Source organism: Peromyscus maniculatus, chromosome 1 (genome assembly GCF_049852395.1).
Source record: "Peromyscus maniculatus bairdii isolate BWxNUB_F1_BW_parent chromosome 1, HU_Pman_BW_mat_3.1, whole genome shotgun sequence".
Taxonomy (NCBI): domain Eukaryota; kingdom Metazoa; phylum Chordata; class Mammalia; order Rodentia; family Cricetidae; genus Peromyscus; species Peromyscus maniculatus.
The window spans coordinates 127181723-127188213 of NC_134852.1; positions in this window are offsets into that span (position 1 = coordinate 127181723).

Here is a 6491-nt window from a genome sequence, read left to right on the forward strand (position 1 = left end):
GAGGGTGGTGTCACCCCTGGGCTGGTGGTCCTGGGTTCTATAAGAAAGCAGGCTGAGTAAGCCGTGAGGGACAAGTCAGTAAGCAGCACCCCTCCATGGCTTCTGCTTCAGCTCCTGTTTCCAGGTTCCTGCCTTGTTTGAGTTCCTGTCCTGACTTCCTTCAATGATGAACAGCAATGTGGAAATGTAAGCCAAATAAAGCCTTTTCTCCCCACGTCGCTTTGGTCATGGTGTTTCTTTGCAGCAATAGAAACCCTAAGACACCAGTGATGCTTAGCAGTCTTACATACAGTGGCTGAATGTAGCAGCTTTGGAATCAGTTTTGTCTTCTAATACATGTGTATGGAGTGAATGTGGGTCTGCATGCTCACATCAATGTGAGTGTGTGTGTGTGTGTGTGTGTGTGTGTGTGTGTGTGTGTGTGTGTGTGTGTGTGTGTTTATGCCTATGGAAACCTGAGGTTGACTCTGGGGGTCTTCTTCCACTGTTTTTCACCTGATTCATCGAGGCAGGTGAAACTGATGCTCACTAATATGGTTATTCTGGGTAGCTGGATTATCTAGGGGTCCCATGTGTATACCTCACTCGTGCTGGGATTACAGGCAGGCCACTGCCACATTCACTGAGCATTTATGGGGCTTGAAGGATTTGAACTCTGGTACTCATGCTTTCAAGGTGCTGTAGTTTCATTTCTGTTGCTGTGGTAAAATACTCTGACCAAAAGCAACCTTGGGGAAGAAAGGATTTATAGGGTGTACAAGTCCAGATTCAGCCTGTTATTTCAGGGAAATCAAGGCAGGAACTTAAATCCCCAGACCACATTCAAGAGCAGAGGAAACACATGGCTCCTTCTTGCTAATACTCAGCTAGCTTCCTCTACTCTCAGGCAGTCCACTGCACAGCCCATGAAAAAGTGATGCCCACACTCAGGCTTGGTCTTCTCAGCCCAGTCAGCAATCATGGCAATCCCCCACAGACAAGTCCACAAGGCACCCTGATCTAGATAAATCCTCAGTAAGATTCTCAGAGGTGATTCTAAATTGTGTCAAGTTGAATGTTAAAACTAACCACCACATGGTAGGGGCTTTAACCATTGAGCACCTGTCTGGCCATTCAGTCTTCATTTTCAGTCCTGTACAAGCATGTACCAGTGTCTGTCCATAAGGCTTGTTTTCTTAGCCTTTGTGAAGCTCTGTTTGTCTGTATCAAAGGGCCCATTATAAAGACCTGGTTGCTGTGAGTATGGCACAAGGTAACCTCTGAAATGAGACACAGTATTTATATCATCACAAAAGTCACAGGAATGGCCTTACATGTAGACACAGATACAAACATAGCTGCCATTTCTACCCTCAAGAAGCTGGTCACATGTACTGGGGTGTGAGTTATGTGAGTGTGCATGTCTGAAGATCAATTTATGTGTTTATAACCATTTATTGTGAGTCCTGTGTATTCAGATGTCTACATGTTGTGGGCCATGTGTGTTTACATGTCTGTGCTTATCTGTGTGACCCTGTCTCGAAAAACCAAAAAAAAAAAAAAAAAAAAAAAAAAAAAAAAAAAAAAGCATGCTTGGAGCATCTGCCCAGGACTGGCACATTCAGTCAGGACATGGTAGGGGGCCAGTGACATGGGCAGGACAAGGCATTGTCTAGACTTGGACAGGGATTCTATTGCAAGGATGAGGAAGACTTCTGCAGCACTGAGGATACTCCATCCTTGCCCATAGAACTGTTCACTGCCCTTCACGCACTTAGGGCCACCACTGCTTATGTATCTTTGTGGGGGCTGAGTCGATTTTAATTTGTTTCCAGGATTTTCTTTTTTCAGAACCATATATCACCTCTGCAAAGGGATCAGTCTCTTACGAACAAGATCAGGAAAAGTGAGAAACTTGTCTAAAACCAGGGCTTAGCTGAGGAGCAATGGCTGAATAATAAGATGGAATAAATATTCCAAATGAAATATTCATAGATGCAGGAAATAGTATCAGTGCTTAATAAAATGATCCTGCTAAGTTTTGGACTCCATATCCCCACCCTTTCTGCAAATTATGCCCCCATCACCCCTCCCATGTGGGCATTCAAATATATAATTAATGCTCATTGTTAATAATGCATTTCTAATTTCCAGTTACAAAAATATGGCTTTTCCATCTCTTGGAAGATCACCTATATTTTGTCATTAACATTTTGTCAGGAGAGGCAAGAATGATTTAAATGGACAATAAATCGACAAGCAAGCTGTTGCTTTGGGTTTGGGCCAAGCTCTTTAGGGAAGGGTTTCATTTATCACCTGGGATGGAGCATAGCTCTCTGTTGATTTATGTGGAGAGGGGGGAGGGAGAGAGTGAGAGAAAGAGACATAGGTAGACAGAGAAGAGAGAGAGAGAGAGAGAGAGAGAGAGAGAGAGAGAGAGAGAAGAGAGAGAAACAGACAAACACAGAGAGTGTGTGTGTGCTGTGGAAGGGTTTGGGCTCTGTAGGACTAGGGATAATACACTGAGTTCCTAAAGGACCAGCTATTGGATGCAGAGTAACCCAGCAGAGAGAGGGGTGGACTTTCTGATAACTGGTCCAGCTCCTGAGAACATCTGACTTCATGTTTCATTTGAGCATCCTGATAGCACAGGAGGTATCTACCACACTGCTCACCCCAGACTGTCTGCTGAGATGTGTTTGCTTCCTGTGGGTCCTGTTCCATCTACCTGAATCCTAATGTGAGAAATCTGAGAGTCAACTAATGATGTCCACTGCTCCCACATCAATCAATCACATTTCCTCTTTCTTTAGCTCTCCTGGTGCTCAAAGAGGTCTTCTGATTTCATCTCTTTCACATACATGCTTATGAGCTATGTAATGTTCTGATTCATGTTTACATGGAATAATGAAAAAAATCTGTCTGTCTGCCTGTCTTTGTGTGTGTGTGTGTGTGTGTGTGTGTGTGTGTGTGTGTGAGAGAGAGAGAGAGAGAGAGAGAGAGAGAGAGAGAGAGAGAGAGAGAATTGTACAGCCATAGAAAGGATGAAATCCTGATAGGTTGAGCTTAGAAGACATTATGGTAAGTGATACAGCCAGGCACAGAAAGACAAACATACTGTGACCCCACTTTCATGTGAAAGTTAAACACTGATCTCAAAGAAGTTGAGAGTAGAATAGTAGTTATCTCCTTTGAAGTTTAGAAACTAGGAAGCACATCCCTAACTGTGTTGGTAAATAATGACTATCAGAATTCAGGGTCAGACATGTTTAATCCATGCTCCACTGCTTTTTTGAATGTGCTATTTTGGCTCTGGAATCTGCTTCCTAATGTCTACTTCCCTTGTTTTGTGCCAAACAAGGCTTTCTGGGTCTGAATGGTTGCTTTCAGCCTCCTGTGCTGTGAGAAATCCTCTCTCTCCTCCCCTCCTTCTTTTCCCTCTTCTCTCACTTTCTGCATCTCTCTACATAAAACAGTGTCTTTTGACCTTGTTGAGCCTACTTCCTATTCCCTAAGGATCTTTTGTCAATCAGTCAATGTGATAACTTAATGAGAATAGGTTGCTGCTCGGTCCTTAATTTATGGATGCTGAACCTTATTCAGAGCAGGTGGGAGCTTGTTCAAGATCACATATCACGGTCACGGTGGACCACTAAATCAGAATCCAGGATCCCAACACAGTGTTATAAACATCAATCTGGAGGCACCAAAGACTGACAGTGAACACTGAACTCTCAGAGTAGACAAGACACAGACACAACTGATTCTGTGTTCCTGCTCCACATGTGAGCTATGATATCTTGGGACAAGATCATTTATCTCAGAAACCTTGTTTCTTCTCTGTAAAGTTGAGATAACGCCAACAGTCCTTATTTTTAACTTCACAAGTGTTTGAGGACTCTACCCCCATTAATGAAGGTGTGAAACTGTGGGCTGAAATGCCATGCAGATGTTTGGATGCAGAAACATAGCTGGAGACATTTTACTTTTTCAGATGAAGCAGCACATGCTTGAAGGCATTTTATAGAGAGGAGAAAGGAGATGAGATCATGGGGGCTAGCTTTTTTTAGGAACTTGGAATTTTGTGTCTGTTAAAGTTCTGTGGTTGCAAGAGAAGAAATCAACTATAAACAAAAGCCAGCATTTGTAGGGCTGTGGGGGCATCTCAGGACACATGTTCAACTACAGAGAAGACATAAATGAACAAGGGTCCAAAGATGGTACTTTTATGTTGCTGTGATGAAACACCCTGACAAAAGCGACTTAAAGGAGAAAGGGTTTAAATAGGGCTTTGATAGTTATGGCAATAGGTCTAGCCTCTGATAGGTATGGCAATAGGTCTAGCCTTTGACAGGTATGGCAATAGGTCTAGCCTCTGACTGCTATGAGAGTATGTCAAGCCTCTGTCAGGAGTAGTTTTTCTATGTTTGAACAAATGTGATGAGATGTACCAGGAACAATTCCTTTCATCCCTGACTTCTTTGCAGGTTAAGAGTCCCAAGATGGGATTGGGCTTTGGGGAATCCTCATACTCTTTTGACTTTCTTCAGGAAGTTTTTTTTTAATGAATTAACATGGGGATTTATAATATCAAGATAGTTACTTTGGGAACATGATTGGACTTCTCTAAAGTACTTGAACCCATGATTCCTTAAATGACTAATGAACACTCAGAGGAGTCTGAGTCCTTTCATGGACTGTCCTGTTCTCTGTTAAATGATCCCATCCCTTAATGGGCTAATATAACCCAGTGTTTCTCAAATTCTGGCCCTTAAATGACAGAAGTGCTTTAAAGTGCTTCTTTTGATGAGCAGGTTTTTGGTTGGACTGATTTAGTAATCAGCATTGCTAAGGCCTCCTATCTTTTGGGTGGAGTGTCCCAATCAAAGACAATTTTGAGAATGGACTTGTCTCAAACTCTTAAATTGGAGCCTCTAGTTTCTAAAATAGAACAGTCTAGACTTAGCTTGTGTGATTTCCTGGGGCCCATATGCTGTCTCATGAAATAGCCAAATCTAGAAGCAAAATTGCCCCAAATTTGGTGGCAGGGCCCTTGCTTCCTGAAGACACTTAGAGAAGCTGGCCAACGGAAGAAATTCAGTATGGAAGTCTGTGAGACAGTCCTGGTGGGGCCTTGCTGTAAGCATTCAGTATTTCTGCTGTGTGGGCTTCCTCAGTGGCCACATCTTTGCAGATGCCTGCTCTTTAACTATTTTTCTGAAATTAATGTGTGTTGGCTCATTTGCTGCTGTTATTTTCTATTGTGTTTCTTTGGAGGAAGCAGGTCCTCAGATGTGTGCTGGAGCCAAAGATTGAAGCCCATCTGTGTTGAGTTGAGAAACTACCAGGTGGTCCAGGACAACAGGGTTTGGGGGGAGTCCATTGAGGATGAACTAATATTGGAATTTATAATTAAAAATTTGAAGGAAGAACTCTATATTTTACCCACTGACCCTTAAAACTAAGCAGACTCCACCCAAGCCCTTATCTCTTCGTTGACTTTGGAAATGTGCCCCAAACATGAGCAGGTGTTGTAGGCCAAAGGGTTCTGTTGGTGTCTCCAGGAACTTCAACTTCTTCAGAAACTGCCAGAGTTGTTTCCAAGGTATGGAGAACATGCAGCTTGAGCATTAAGGCTCATATCCCATCTTTTCTGCTTAAGATGAGGAGCTCTCATTTTTATTCTGTAAGATTGTTTGCAAAGTCTTAAGCCACAGAAGCAGACTGGAATGCTTAGAAAAGAAAGGGGAGGAATTTACAAAAGAGAACTGAGAGGTGATGGCAAAACAAAGTGGAAGTGATATCACTGGCTTCAGGTATGTCAGACCTAGGGCAGCTGGGGCATCCAGGTACCATGAACAGGAATACAATGACCTTTCAGGGTGCCCATGGCTCCAATGGTCTAGAGTCAGCTTGAGGAACTGATTTATGTATTTGTGTTCAAATTCCCAGGTGCAATAGTCTGATTGGCTCTGGTTAGAACAAGGAGTAATTGCACAAATAAGCTTATCCTTCCTTTCTTTTTAAAAATTCTTTGAGAGCTCCATGCATGTGCATTGTGGATTTTAGATGTTTTCACATCCCCTCCATTACTCTCTCTTATCTTCCCCTTTCTCCCGATGAAACAGTTCTTCTTAGAACAGCTCTTCTTTCAGATTTCATGTCGTGTGTGTGTGTGTGTGTGTGTGTGTGTGTGTGTGTGTATGTATGACCCACTGACCTTAATTAGGGTTGCCTGGAGGAGCATGGGGGATGCTATTTACTGGGGCATGGGCAGCATATCACTGGCTACACCACTGAATAAAGTGACACCCCCTTCTCATAAATCTTGTGCAGAAAGCTGTCATATGTAGATGTGTAGCTAGAGTTTTCCTGCCTTGTCCACAGTCAGGACCAATCTTTGTCACCCGCCAGTCCCACAGCCGCTCAGACCCAACCAAGTAAACACAGAGATTTATATTGCTTACAAACTGTATGACTGTGGCAAGCTTCTTGTTAACTGTTCTTATAGC